We start from the raw sequence: 15,728 nt of genomic DNA on the forward strand, positions 1-15,728 counted from the left end.
ATGTCCACCACGTCCTCCTGGACCCCAGGACAGATCCCACCTCTCGGCCCTGAAGGGGAGGACTGGTCGGGTCTGCATCCATCCTGTCCTGCACGTCCTGGCCCTGCAGCACTGTGGGGGGGGGGGCACAGAGCCTGTGCCCTCTCTGTACTGTGGTGACCCCCACATGACAGCCCTGCAGGACTGGTGGGACACGGCTTGACTTCTCCCTCTTGGACCTTGGGACAGTCTCTGTGTCACCACAGCAGAGACAACGTATCAGTATGGACAGGGCCAAGTCCCAACATCTCAGTGGTCCCCACGAACCAGGGCCTGACCTCGACCAGTGCTTAGGGGACAACAGAGACCGTAGGCTGCCAGCGTGGTCACTGTGAGGCTGGTGCCCACTTTGAGCAGTGTGGTCTGTAGTAGGGTCTCTGGTCTGGCACTGGGCTGGCACCAGCCCTCTGGAAGGACTGTCCATGCAGGGCGTTCAGTTGCACCCCACTCCATCCTCCATGGGCTTCCCCACTTGTGATGGCATATGGGTGTCCCCCACACAAGGTGTCCTGGGAACGCAGATGTGCCTTGCTCTGAAGGACACATGGCTCTCTCCAGTTGGGGGTTACTCCTTTGTGGACGTGTGTGGATAACTGTTTGTGAACTCCGCTTTCTGCGTGGCCACCCTGGGGGAGACTGAGTGCCCTGTGTACTAAGCCTCTGCTTTTCCATCTATAAAATGGGATGGCAGTGGCAGGGTGTGCACCGGGTCACCTCTGAGAAGTCTGTGCAGTGTGGGGGAGGCAGGGTCCCCTGCCAGGTCCTGGTGGCTGACAGGGACCAGCAGTGTGAGGTTGGGGGTCACAGAAGCCCAGGTTTGCATCCCAACCCCGTGTGGCTGTGCTGGGTGACTGGGGAGGGGACTTTTTGCTCTGATCTGTTTTCTCGTCTGCAGCGTGAACCTGGTGTGGGGTTGTGTGTTGCAGGGTGCTCCTGTAAATTGAGGTGCTCACAATTCCACCTGGGGCCTGGGCACCAGACTTGCCAGCTGCCATATAGAGCTGGTGCTGGGGACACCAACGTGTGGGGTTCAGGTCCTGAGCTGGACAGGTAAGGCTGCTCAGGAGACAAACCTTGGACCAGGAGCTGGGGGTGCTGGACCCCCTGAGCCCCAGACAAGGGCTCCCCATGGGGAATGCCCAATCCATGGCTTCTGTCTCAAGGCGATGTGTCTCCCACTTCCTCTTTGTACATCTCCCCCCATTTCCCAGTCTCTTCCCCCAAAACCATTGTCTTCAAGTCAGAACTGACGCAGACCCTTTACAGATCTCCAAGAGGAAATTGCTCTTTCTCTCAAGGAGCCCGGGTGGATCTGAGCCGCCTGAGACGCACCAGAGCTTGTAGGGTGGTTGGTTCCGAGGGCCCTGTGCCTGTGGAGGTGGCAGTCACCCTTGGTCTGTTGGTTCTGGGGACCGTGTACCCATAGTGACGGTCACCTTGTGATCTGCTGGTTGTTCTGAGGACCGTGTGCCCATGGTGGTCGTTACCCTTGACCTGTCAGTGGTTCTGAGGACTTGGTGCCCATGGTGGCAGTCACCCTGTGGTCTGTTGGTTCTGAGATTATGTGCCCACCATGGTGGCAAGTGGTCACCCTCTGGCCTGTCTGATGTTTGACTGAAAGTTGATTCACAGTTGGGAGTCCGCATCCAGGCTCGAAGGGTGACTCAGGGTCGTGGTCTGAGTCCAGCAGTGTCCAGCAATGCAGGAGGCCTGGCCCTTGTTACAATCCTGATGCTAACTGCATGGGTGTCTCTCGCTCCCTGGCCCCGTGGCCCTTTCCAGGGTGGGCGGCCATTGAAGCCTGCACCGCACGGCTCTTGTGCTCCCAGGGTCGTGACAGGGAGGTTGGTGAGGTCGGGGGGTGCTGTGGGCTCTGGTTTGAGGAAGCTACCCCTTAACAAGAGCTTCACCCTCCGCCATTTGTTGAAGCACAAACAGTTGTTCTTGGCTGTGGGTTATGTTTCCATTTTATTTTATTATAGATTCATTTTATACTGGCTTCTTACAAAGTTTGTGTGCATTGCTTTTCACACTGTCTTCATTCACATTGTGCTTCATAGTTTTTCCCATTATATTTTTTATTCCTTTTTTTATTTTAATGAAAGTTTATGGAGACTTTGGATCCATTCATTGTCTTTGATAAAATCAACATTGAACTGTTCCCACCAGTGTAACCTGTCTTTCCAGATCCCCATGGATCTTCCCCATTTCCTTTTCCCCACCCCTCCCTACAACCATCACATTCCATTTTATTCTTTTAATGCATGGCAGGTTTTCATTTCTAAGGTCCTCAGATTACCAGTGATCCCTTTAGGGTCACCCGTGTGCTCTGAGGGGTGGAGGCTAAATCATGAGGACTTGACAGACCCTGTTCCTCTTTTGTTAAAGCCAAAGGAAGGACAATGCTTAAATGACTGAGCCTGGCTCTGTACTAATAAAACTTTATTTACAAAAAAAGGGGCTTGCCCAGGGATGGACATTCATGAGTTTATATATGTGTAACTATATACATGTGTTTGGAAGCAGGAGTGGCATCCACTTCCTAAACAACATGCCTCCGGAAACTCTATGAACTTTGATAAATGTTGATAGTTGTAGAGGGGCTTCAGGCCTTTTGTTCATAGGGTCACTATAACTTGTGCTTGACTCAAAGGCAATCAACAACAATCATCTATGAGGGCTAAGAAGCTGCGCTGCAATCCCAAAAGGCACATGGTTCAAATCCACCAGCTGCCCCACAGGATAAGGCTGGGCAGTCTTCTGCCATGTGATTTACAGCCTCGGAGAACCTGCAGGTTGGGGCAGCTGTGGGGTGGCTTCAGCTTGATGCGACACCACAACAATCTATAAGGAGCCCTGGTGGTACAGTGAGTTACAGGCTGGGTTTCTAACTGAAAGAACAGCAGTTCAAATCTACCGCTCACGCTGTCCCGTACTGGTTTACCCTCTCAGAAACCCAGTGGACGGCTGCTAGCAGTCCCACTCGACCCAGGCCAGTTTTGGGGTTTTGGTTTTAATCTCCGTGGTTCCTGGAGAGCTCCGGGGATGTAGTTCTCATTCATAGACTGTGGCTCTGGCGGTTCAAGCCCACCATCTGCTCTTGAGGAGTAAGGCGGCTGTCTTGGCCCGTGTGATTTACAGCCTTGGAAGTGCAGTGCAGGGTCACTTTGGAGTTGGTCCCAACCCAACAGCATGACTTTATGGTTCATGGTTTTTATTCTAAAACCCAGCTCAGCCCATTAGCTGCCGTGTGCATTCCACCTCCTTGCGGCCCTGAAGGGCCATCGGGTTTCCAAGGCTGTGAGGATTGTGGAGCGGGAGGCCCATCTCCCCCTCAGGGCACCGCAGTGTGTTAGCAGCTGCGCCACCAGAGTTCTGTCATAGCATCGATGCTATTTTAACAAAACCTTTTCTACCCCAAATTACAAAACTTGCCTCGTATTCCTCTCCGTGATGGGGCTGATGACTGGTTCCCTGCATTGTGGTGGTGGTACCGGTACCGGCAAGTCGGGCCTGACCCATAGCTGGGCCTCCAGAAGGGGTTTCAGAGGCAGGAAAGTGCATGGGAGGAGAGTGTTAATTCCCCCCACACAGAGCAGCTGGTGGCGAGCCTTTGGGATTGCAGCGTAGTTTCTTACCACTATGCCACCAGAGCAATTTATTTTTGATAAGTGCACCGAATTCTCTAGCATAAGATGAAATATTAATTGAAATGAGGAAATGTATTACTAGTAGACAGTGGCGATGTGTGTGGTGTGTTTGCCAGCCCCCGTGATGGTGTGGGGAGGGGGAGCAGGCTGGACGCCTTGCCACTGGGAGGTGGGTGGAGGAAAAGGGGGCTTCCAGAAAGCCATCCCTTCACTGCCGTCCCGTGCATGTCACCCATGTGTCAGGACAGACTGTAGTCCAAGGTTTTCAGCGGTTGATTTTTCAGTGACAGCCAGGCCTTTTCTCTGATGCACCTCTGGGTGGATCCTGTCTGTGCCCTGTCAGCAAGTTGGCCGTGTGCACCACAGGGTGTCCGGTTAAAGGGCAGTGCTGACAGCCTCGTTCTGGGTGGGGGACAAGGGTGGAGGGGGACCAGGCAGGAGATGATCACGAGGGACGTGTAGTTTGTCCCTGGAAGGACAGATGGTGCTCAAGGGGCACGGCTTCCGTGGAGGTCATAGCCTGCCCAGGGGACAGACGGGCCTGCAGAAGGTCATGTGAACTGGCCGTGTGCCACCACCTCTGCACAGAGGGCCAGGCTGCAGTGACCCTCCACGCTGCTGAGGATGGTGTGAGGACCGTGTCCCCCCGGTGCCTGCGGGGCTTGACCCCAGGCTGTGAGCACGTCCCGTGAAGTCCCCCGGGAGCTGTGCCCACACAGAGTACGGTGCGAGCTGAGAGTCCATAGCGTGCTGTCCTCCAGGAACTGACACTTGGCGTGTTAGCGTGTAAATATGGAAATGCTCTGACTGTACATTTTGTTCTGTGTCTGGAACAAGCTGCGGTCGCCGCTTCCCCCACAAACATACAGGTTCCCAGGAGAGGAGAGTTGTGCCAAGCTGCTGGAGGGATGAGGAGAGGGTGCTGGGCGCCTGGCAGAGGCTGCCGCTGGCCAGCGTGTCCTGTGTCCCCGCTGGATGCCAGGCCTCCGTGTGGAGAACCGCTTCCTGCAGCGGCTTGCGGGGGGGCCATCAGTTTGTGGACAGTCGGACACTGCAGATGCTGCTTCCCTGGGGTTCAGCCAGAATGAGTTTTCTGCATCGAGTCTAAGCACTTGATGCCAGGCACGGGGGGGTGCAGGCTAACATGCAGCCAAGGAGGGTCTCTGGGGAGGATGGTGGTCCTGACCTGAGGGTGCTGAGTGGGTGCCCCTTCAGCTGACTGCTCCCAGCCCTGTCCACTCTGTGTGACATGAGACACGTGGCCCTTAGCAGTGCAGGCAGAGCACTGAGGTGCGGGGAGTTCGCTTCCATCTGAGCCATTTTGAGCATTTTGTCAGGAGGGGTCAGTCCTTGGAAAAGACCTCATAACGAGAATGGTGGGGGTCAGTGTCAGGGGGAGACACTCGGTGAGATGGATGACAAGGTGACTGTAATAGTGGGGTCCAGCTTGTCAGGTGATGTGGGTGGTACAGGATGGGGCACGGTACAGACCTGTTCAGAGTCACTCTGAAGGGAGCGCTGGTGGCTTAGTGGCAAGAAGCTGCACTGCAGTCTTGAAGACACATGGTTCGAATCTGCCAGGGGCAATCTCCTGTGCCAGTTGGATCCCACTCTATGGTACACAAGAAGAGTCGCCCTGAGTGGTGCGGTCAAACTGATGGCACGTCACCACAACAGTGGGTGGGGGGTGTGTGTATACATCACTGGACAGTCTGTCCCAAACAGGCCTGTGCAATGCTGGGCAGAACCTCGGGGCTCCCTGGTGACACAGTACCCACTCCTGGCTGCTGTTCGGTGCCATCCAGCGGGCTCCTCTCAATGGTCAAACACAACAGAACGACGCCGTGCTGACCTGCACCTCCCTTGCCAGCCCCCCACCCCACCTTAGTTGACTTCTGCTGTCACTGTGCTTTTCTGTCTGCTCATGGCTACTGAGGAAGGAGTCCTGGTGGTGCAGGGGTTAAACTCATGGCTCTTGACATCCTCGGTTCAAGCCCACCTGTTACCCCGAGGGCGGGTGCTGAAGCCATCTGTACCTGTAAGCATTTGTAGCCTCGGAAATCTCAGGCAGTTGTACCCCAATCCTGTGGGGTCGTGATGGGGAGAGTCGACTTACAGCAGAGTTTGGGGTGAATACTGCCTGACAGTGGGATTCTAAGAGGGGCACAGACCCCCAGGGAGCTGGCCTTGTGCTGGTGGAGGTGGAGGCTGGCCCGCCTTGTCAACACCAGAAGTGTCGGCCACATTGGAGGTCACGAGGTGGGCAGGCCTTCCCGAGGAGTGAGGTGCTGCACCCCCTTGTGCTGGACTCCTGGGCCCGGCAGGGACACACGAGTGATGCATTGTCACGGCAGCCGGAACATGAAGTGCACCCCACATTCGCGCCCCCCCTTCACGCCTCCTTTCTGTTAGTGAGGTCTTGCAGGGACAGAGCGTTAGACGGCCTGGCCCCTGGGGCCCCGTGCTCTCTGTGCGAGGAAGGGACACAGTGTGACCACAGTTTGGAGTCTCCTCCAGATGTACGTGTGACAGGCTGTTCTGGGTCCTGGAGACAGAATGTGCGGACACTGTTCTCCAGGTGGGGTTGAGCGCAAAGCCAAGGCGGGGAGCGGGCTTGGGGAGGCCTGACGGGGTGGATGTGGTCTCTTGGGGAACCTGTTCTGCCGGGGATGGCTCCTGGCCCTGGACAGTGGCCTCCCTGGGGTGTTGCTGCCCTGAGAAGTCAGGGCCAGAGTGGCCCTCCTGCCTGGCTCAGTCCCCAGTTGCACACACCTCTGTCCCTGGTCACTCGGCTCTGCTCTGATGCTGCCTGTCCTCACAGACCTCCCGAGTGACCCCACAGCAGGGCTGCACCACCACCCCTTTGTTCTGTCCAGCGTTGTCCATTGCCCTGATGGCTGCCTGGGCCACCTCCCTGCTCTGTTGTTTCTAAAGATCTCTCGCTTGTCCATCATTTGAGTTACTTGTCCTGGTCATGGTGTTTCCTCAGTATTTGGAAGGCCTATTTAAGGGCCCTGGCTGACTCCTTCAGTGAACATAATCAGCTGCTAACTATAAGATCAAAGGTTCAAGTCTGCCCAGAGGTTTTTGGAAGAAAGACCTGGCATCAGGTGAGAGGTCGTGGAAGAATCGGACACGGCTTGGACACACTGCCCATAGCGTCAGCAGGTCTGGGATGCAAGCAGGTGTGGGAGAAAAATGGGGACGACTCTTCCGTGTGATTTACAGCCTCATAAACCTGATGGAAGGTCAGCTGTTTATACTTTGAGCGTGTCAGGAGGGGAGCGTGTCCTTGAAGAGAGACCTACATGATGCTTAGAAAAGTGGAGGGTCGGTGAAGGAGCAGAGGACGCTCGGTGAGCTGGAGTGTTGGTGTCTGCGGCAAAGGACTCACATGTACCAGGGATGAGAAGGCTGGCTCGGGGGTGGGACAGGGTTCAGATCTGTTCGTAGGGTCTCTGAGTTGTGCTGACTCCATGACACTTAACCAGAATGTACATGAACTTGGGTATAGACAGCACCACAACGGGGCTTTAACCGAGTCAGATGTCGTACGTGGACCACACCAGCTCAGAGTTCTGTGGTGGCCACGGTTTCCTACACGGTCACATCAAGTGCTATCAAGTACGGCTCAGTGACCCTGTGAACCCTGTCCTATCCCGTGCCTTCCTCAGTTTCTCCGATATGCTCAAGGTCATTGTGACAGCCACTGTGTTAATCTCTTTGGAGGGTCGTCACCCCTCATTTTATTCTGGGTTTTGTAAATCATTTGAGTAGAAGTTTACAATGCCTGTTGGTTTGTCCATTCCATTATTGATATGTGCTGTCAAGTCGCCTGCAGTGCATAGGGACCCTATTCACAAACGTTCTGAACCCTGCCCTATCCTGAGTCAATCTCATTGTATCTGACACACCTACCCCCATTACACCCCAGTTACTGTGTTTATCAAGGATCTTCTGAGCTGTCCCTCCACCCTTACAAGTATGATGTCCTTCTCCAAGAACTGGCAACATGGGAAAAATAGGCGACAGACTCAGAATCCTTGCTCCAAAAAGCAACTTGGTTTCACCTTCTCCTGGACAGACCTTGCTGCTCTTGGCAATCCGTGGTATGTTTAATACTCGTCTCCAGCACCTACGACTCAAACATCGATTCTTCTGTCCTCTTTAGTCATTGCCCAGTTCTCTGATGCATAGCTGAAAATTGCAAACCCCATGACCTGGATCAGGCACATCTTAGTCTCTAGACTGACGTTGTTGCTCTTCACTTGGGAGATTTCTCTGACAGTAGACTTTATTAAAACAATCCATCTTTTAATTTCCTACTAGTGCTAAGAGTGTTGATTGTTAATTTCAGCTTGCTGAATTCCAATTTCTCCATTTCTCCTGCATTTAACATGGTGCTACCAGTTGGCCAGTGGTATGAACTTTGCTTTATTGATGTTGAGCTTCACTTAATATTGAAAACTATAGTCCTTGACCTTTTGCCACAAATGCTTCAGATCTTTATCAGTTTCCGCAAGCAAGGTTGTGTCATGTGCATAAGGCAGGTGGTTGATGAATTTTCCTCCAATCCTGATGCCGCATTCCTCCTCAGTGTCCAGCCTCCTGAACTGTTCTGCTTATAGATTGAAAAAGTCTGGAGAACAGGACACATCCCTGAAACACTCCTGATTTTGAACCGTGCATGATGTCCTTGCTCTGTTCTGACGAATGTTTTCTGGTCCAAGTATAGGATTCTCATGAACACAATCAAGTGCTAGGGAATTCCTATTCTTCTCAATGTTAGCCACAATTTGTTAGGATCTGCAGAAATGCCTTTGCGTAGTCAATGAAACACACGTTTCCCAGGTACTCTGTGCTTTTGGTCAACATCCATCTGGCACTGGTGATAATGTCTCTAGTGCCATGGCTTCCTCTAAACCAGCTTGTTCTGTTTCTGGTTCTCTGTCAATGGCATTTTTTAATCTTCAGGATTTTGCTTGCATGTGGAATTAGTGATTCTGTTTGATAATGCCCACACTCTGGTCACTATTTTTTGGAATGAGAATAAACACAGATCTCTTCCAGTTAATTGCCTTCCAGTTAGTTGTCCTCCAGATTTCTTGGCACAACCTGGTGAGTACGTTCAGGGCTACATCTGTTGAATTATGTCAATTGGTATCCCATCGATTCCCGGGGACTTGGGTTTTTTTTCCAATTCCTTCAGAGCAGCTTGAACTAATTCTTTGATCACCATTGCCTCTTGATCATATATTGTTGCATGAAATTTTTGTGTCGGCCAATTCTTTTTGATACAGTGACTCTTTCCTCCTTCCATCTTTTGATGCTTCTTGGGTCATGTAATACTCTGCCCAAAACATCCTTAAGTATTGCAACTCGAGGTTTGAATGTGTTCTTCAGTTCCTTCAGCTTAAATGCCCAGCAAGTTCATCCCTTTTGATTTTGACTCCAGCTCTTTGCACATTTTATTATAATTTGCTTTGTCTTCCCATGCTGCCTTTGGAAACCTCCTGTTCAGCTCTTTGCAGATTTCTTCCCTTGACTTTGGCTTCTGGTGTGTTAGTGCAATATTCAGTCTCTTCTGACGTCCATCTAAGTCTTGGCTTCCTCCTGTCTTTATAATGACTTTTTGCATCTTTGATGGGTCCTCCCACAGCTCCTCTGGTCTTTGTTCATTAGTGTTCAAGGCCTTAAACCTGTTCCTGACGTTGTTTTTAAGATGGGATGGAGTCAAAGTCCAATTTTGGTTCTTGTAAATTAGATTTCCTTTAGCTTCAGTTTGAACTTGGATTTGAATAATTGATGGTCTGTTCCATAATAAACAGCTGGCCTAAGCTTCACAGCTGAGATTGAGCGTATCCAGTGATTCTGTCCACAGATGTAATCAATCTGATTCCTGTGCATACCATCAGGTGAAATCCATAGTTTCTTACAAAAGGTGTTTGTAATGAGCAAACCATTATACAAAATCCTATCATATCTCCAGCCTCATTTCTGTCACCAAGCATTCTACAACTTCTGATCTCCCTTCTGTTCCCAGCTTTTGCGTTCCAGTCACCATTCTTAATGCACTGTGGTTGCATGTTTGATTTCCATCTGTGAACGCTGGTAAATGACCTCTTTCCTCCTCTGTGGCTGTGGTTATTGGTGCACATATTTGAGTATTGTATGCGTGTGGCTGTTACTCGTGTCCTCTCAACATTCTTTCAGTATTGTTCAGGAAATCGTATTTTTAACTGTGAATGTGATCGTCTTTTTTCTCTCCTTTTCATCTCCTGAATAATGGACCATATCTGATCAAAAGGTCCCATGCCAGTCCATCTCATTTCACCAAGGCCTAGTATGGCAATATTTATGTGCCCCATTTCTTCGTTAAAAATATCCAATTCTTCTACGTTCATGCTTCTCACGTTCCAGTCAGTGGTGTCCATTACAGATGTGTTTTGTTTTAGAACATCAGCTACCTGCCCACGTGTCAGATAATCCCTTTACGGTGTACTCTCTTCCTTTGACCCAGTGCCTGTTACCTTTGTGGGGAGCTCTCGGGACAGAGCCCACGTGCTCCTACCTGCAAGTCCACCAGCAGCTTCACGGGAGAAAGACGGGCAAACGGCTTCCTTGCCGCCTAGAGCCCCGTAAGCCGCAGGGAAGATGAGCTGTGCGTCAGCTCTGACCTGACAGTGTGCGAGAATATTCCCTACTTATCTTGGCTTCCCCCTCCCGTCCCTGGCAGCCGCCCCGGCGTGTGTGTAAACATTGCTTCGTCTTTGATAACCCTTGTTGGCCTTTGTGGCTGACCTGTTGCTTTCAGCACGTCCTCCTGATGTGTGCACGTTGTTGGCAGACCTGTGTCGTTCGTTAGTGCTGGACTGTGCTCCGCGGCCGGAGCGTCCCTCTGGGCCCTTGGTCGACTGGTCCCTGTGTCCTTGGCACATCTGCTCTCTTGTCTGCCCTTGGATCTCCTCTGGCTGGTGGGAGTGACGGCTGGTTTGAGTGTGGGGACTAGAGCAGGTGTCTGGAGATTTTAGAGGTAACTTTCTCCTGTGGGAAAGGCCTGGTGACACTGGCCAAAGCACTTTGCTAACCAAAACTCAGGAGTTCAAACCTACCAACCGCTCGGGGGAAGGGTATAAACTGAGACATTCTGCTTCTGTAAAGATTTAAGGCTTTGGAGACTCTGAGGCACTTCTGCTGTCTTATGGGGCCGCTGTGAGAGGGCATCGACTTGGCTGCCACCAGTTGGCTGTGCGATACCTTGGTTGAAGGAGGTAGCACTGGGCTTCTCAGGAGGTGTGGGGTTGGAGGGAGCTTGAAATCCAGTCCAGTTTCCTTTGTTCTGGGACCCTGCAGAATTGGTGGGGTGGAAGGATGTGAGGTAGGGGCAAGGAGGAGCCCCTAGACTCAAGGGGTGTGTGCTGTAGCCTAATAGGGCCACACTCCCCTGGACCTTAACTTGGGGTTCATTTCCATGGGGACCCTAACCTAGAACCCCAGTCTTAAGGAACTTGGCTGATCCCCCTTCAGTGAAGGAAGCCTGTGCTCTCCCCGGCCTCAGCCTCGAATACTCAGGAGCCCTCCAGCGGGGTGCCCTTGACTTCCTCGTGGACAAGAGTCCCGCATCTGTCCAGTTGCCAGTACACACTTTGCTCAGGGATTCTCTGAAAATGAGTGAAGGAGATAGTGGGTGGAATAATCTAGAACAGACCATGTATAAGGCCTTTGCAAAGCCCGGGCCCCGGTGTGTGCAGCACACAGGCATCATCGTACATGTGGGTGGTGCGGTTGCACCAGCAAGCTTCTCCTGTGACCCCCAGGCCCACATTTGTGGGTCAGGTGTCTGGGCTGTGACTCCTCGTGGGGTCATGGACTGGAGAGTTTGATGACCGCTTTCAGCAGCCTGGTCTTGGTGGTTCCAGCATTTCCCCTTTTGAGTGGCGAGCAGACCTCAGCAAGGCCTTGACACTGGCATTGGGGCGTCACGGCGTGATGGTGGGATGTGTTGTCGAGTCGGTTCTGACCCGGCGGCCTTCCACGCAGCCCGGTGCTGTCCTCACGCGGCCGCAGTGCGCCAGGCCTCTCATTGAGGGTCTTTTCTGACACTTTGCTTTACCAGCACGATGTCCTCATCCAGGGCCGGGCTCCCCCTGATGACATGTCCCCACTACATGAGGGCTCTCCATTCTTGGCCCTGAGGAACCTTCTGGCTCTACTCCAAGACCACTGCCGGTTCTGCAGTCCAGGCTGTAGTCAGCATTCTGACACCACCGAGTCCAGAGTCCTGCGTTCCTTGTCTCGAGTCCTTGCCCAGCGCGCTCAGGATTTTCGTTCTGCACAGAACAGCTGAGGCTTCGCCTCTCAGTGCTGACTGAGGATGTGAACTGGGGCCTGTCCAGCCGTGGACCATTCCTGAAGTTGTTAAATGCCATCAAGTCGGCACCAACTCAGCACCCCCACGGGAAACAGGGCAAAACCCTGACCAGTCCTGCGCCGTCCTCGGCCGCAGCCACCATGTTTATCACATCGAGGGTCTTCCTCTTCACCGACCCGCTAACAAGCGTGATGTCCTTTTCCAGTGAATGGTCTGCCTTGATCACAGGTAGAGTATGGAGACAAAGCCCGCTGTCCTTGCTTCTAAGAAGCCTCTGCTGTGCTTCCAGGACAGATGTGATGTCCACGGACTAATGAATGCTGCCCTTCTCAGCCTCAGCCCACACTCACTTTGTCTTCTGGTTGCTCTTTACTTCCCCTCTCAGGAAATCACCATGGTGATGGCAGAGATGAGGACTGGTTCCTCTGTCCCCACTGTCCATCAGAGTGCTGGGGACCATCGATTGTTCCTTCCTAATAACGGGTTCCACTTAGAACTACTAAATTACAAGCTTCTCCACTTAGACAGTGGAATCTTGAAGGATTTGGCACGTTCACTATTTGCTTCCTCGAGCCTCCACAAAGGCTGGTACAGAGCAAGCCGTCGCCAGATGATCGCTGGATGGATGGTTGATGGGAACCTGAATGACTGGATGGCTGAGTGGTCGAGGAGCAGTATGGCCAGAGCAGTGCATGGTCGGTTTTGTAGTTGAATGTGTGGGTGCGTGAATGAAGGGATGGCTGAGGGAATGGGTAACTGCATGGTTAAATGCATGGGTAGGTTTCTGGAGAGGTGGCTGTGTGTAAGCATAGCTGGACTCAAGGATGTATTGAGTGAATGGTTATGTATGTAGTTGCGGATTTTGTTGGCTGGATTTGGGGTAGTTTATGTGGCTGGAGAAGTGGATGAATGAGTGGTTTGGTGGGTGCAAGGGTGAGTCAGTGGTAAGGGTCCCTCGATGGTTGGGTTGATTGGATGGTGACAGAGTCAAGGGCAGGATTGGATACATGGTCTGCACGAGACAAAGGATCAGTGAGGCGATAGAGGTTTAGCTGCAGGGAAGAGTTGGATGACAGGTACGTGGAGAAACGGGTCCATAAATGGCTGCATTGTTGAGCATAGGGCTGCGTGTGTGTGGAGTGAGTAAATGGATGGAAAGATGGTTGGGTGAGTGAATTGGATGGAAAGACGGAGGGCTGTGTATTTGGAGAGAGTTACATGGAGGGGTAGGAGGAGGCATGATCTGTTGGAGGGAGAATGAATGGAGCAGTGAGCACATGACTGGGTTGATGGGTGACTAGCCGTGTAGTTGGGTGGATTATCAGAAGGGTGAGCGGATGGAGAGAAGGATAAACGAGGGAGGAGTGGTTATTTGCAGAGCTCACGAGTGGATGATACGGTTCAGATCCTGTAAAGACTTCCCATTGCTCCTGGGTGCACTCTGCAGCGCCTCCTGGCCCGCGTTCCCCGGCCCTGTCCACACTCCTGTGCCCTCTCGCTGCCCTCCGCCCTCTCCGCTGCATCTTCTCCTTGAGCACGAGTGTTCTCGTGCCTCGAGGACGTTGCCAGGGCTGTGTCCTCTGCTTGCAGTTCCCGTCCCTGCACTCGGCATCAGTGATACTTCTCTTAGTGGCTGCTGATCATGGACACCAGCTTCCCTGGACACTGGCTGTGAGGGTCAAAGCTCGCTTGTAGCACTGATGGAGTTTACTTCCTCTAGACACGGTGCTGCCCGTTTTGTTTTTATAATCGAGGACAGATTGAAAGGTGTTGCTGCTTCTCGGACTTTGGGGATTTGTTTGTGTCCAGTATTCGCTGAGGACCACGCAGTCCTCATCGGGCGGCTCACAGGACGTTGGCAGTTTGATCGTGGCGAGTTTAGTGCTCACTGGTCTGTGTGCCGTTACCGGCACCTGCTCTGCGTCAGTCTGTACTAGTCGAGGCCTCTGCCTGCCAGCAGCCCCCAGACGCACTGAAGACCAAGAGTAGCCACCATGAGCCGGCATGACTCAGGAGGAGCCTGTGGGTCAAGGTGCACCCCTTGTCTGGTAGGAGCAACCTGTTCGTTCTGGGTGAGGCAGGGAGGCCGGATGCGGAGGTTGCTGGGCTGATCCCCAGAATTACCAGGGGGTGAAGAAGGCTGGCGGGCAACTTCCTGAGAGGTGAGGGGGGATGGAAGAGCGATGGCCTCTGCTCTGGTGCCAGGTGGGAAACCCAGGGCCGCCGCCGGGTGGGGAGTCCAGGGCTGCCGACAGCAGACGCTTCACGTGCGAAGGTGCACAGGCAATCCACCATCTTCATGCTGAGAGCAGGTGGTGGAAGGATGTGCATATTTTAATTTCTAAAATTCAAGTAAGAAATTTATAGAGTAAAAATGACAACAGAATGGCTCACTCCCCCTCAGCCCCGCTTCCCTGGGACAGCGTCTGTGCACGTGGAGTGGAACTACTAGGAAGTAGTTTCTGTGTGAGCAGTGAGGGCCACGGCGGTCTCTGGTGGACGTGCCCCTGCTCAAGGCCACAGTGACCTGATGTGCCAGCACAGCTGCCCACAGGCTGCTTGAGGCCGTGACCTTTCAGCTCGACACCAGGCCTGCCTTCCAAGGCCCCCTCAGTGGATTTGAATCTGCAACCTTTGGGCTGGCAAATGCTTAACAATCTGCAGCACCGTGAATCACGCTCCTTGGCCATGAGGGGTAACCACGGTAGCCCCTGTCCACTGAGGGGACCAAGCCTCACACGGGGTCAGTTATTCACATAACGAACTTTTAGATCTCGGCTCCCCAAACTGCACTGCCATGAAGGCCACCCGGATGTGTGGTGACCCGTAGGACAGTGGACCTCCCTGACAGTGTGTTGGATCCTGTAATCCTGATGGGACAGATGGCGCCTGCCTTCTCCTGTGAAGCAGCTGGTGGACTCAAACCACCAACCTTGACCTTAGCAGCCATGCATTGTAACCACTGTGCCATCAAGGGCTCCTTTTGACACTGAAGGGCTGGTTAGGAGACGTAACAGTGGCTCATGCCTTTATTTCTGCAGAGATTTGACTGTCTCTGGACAGGATCCCATCACGGGGGTGGTTTCTTGAGTAAAATGCTCACGTGATGGAGTGTCTGGTTTCCAGTGTCGATTTTCCTTGTGTGAGAATTTGGAACATTTAGAAACAATCTAAGGATAGACTCCTCCAGCTTTTGGAGACCCCCGGCTTCTCTGCTGGTGGCTCCCTCACCAGCTGCCAGTGGTATTTTTAGCTGTTTATCTTCACGGAAGCCTTTCAAGGCCTTCATCCTCATAGAGTTGGAACATTTTCTCCTTTTGCATGAAAGCCTTGGATCAACGTGTGTGAAGCCTAAATGAATTACCTAATTATAGGAATCGCCACCCCTGGGACAGACGGGCTGGGGGACGATGGTTGTGCTCATCAGGGAGGGAAGGAGTGCCGCGGGGGGCGGTGCACAGAGTCGGGGGGCTCTCTGTGCTAGTCAATGAGGAGTCCAGGGGGTGGAGCGAAAGGGCAGTGGCTGCTTGGGGGTGTCCTGGGTCATGGACACTTAGCCGGGCTAGTCTGCTGGGAGGGGAGCCGGGCACACGGATACCGGGTACACACCTGCGGCTTCTGAGTACCGTCAAGCTGGGACTGACCCCTAGCTGGTCCTGTGGGTTTTC

At 52.9% G+C, this 15,728-nt stretch overlaps 1 protein-coding gene across 1 annotated transcript in view; it reads left to right on the top strand.

Moving 5' to 3' along the window:
• The window catches only part of PHACTR3 (phosphatase and actin regulator 3), a 175,376-nt gene that overhangs the window by 142,389 nt on the left and 17,259 nt on the right, over nt 1-15,728 (top strand). The gene's annotated exons all lie outside the window — the stretch shown is intronic.

This window comes from Elephantulus edwardii, unplaced genomic scaffold (genome assembly GCF_000299155.1).
Source record: "Elephantulus edwardii isolate Elephantulus edwardi_28Jun2011 unplaced genomic scaffold, EleEdw1.0 scaffold00193, whole genome shotgun sequence".
Classification (NCBI taxonomy): Eukaryota; Metazoa; Chordata; class Mammalia; order Macroscelidea; family Macroscelididae; genus Elephantulus; species Elephantulus edwardii.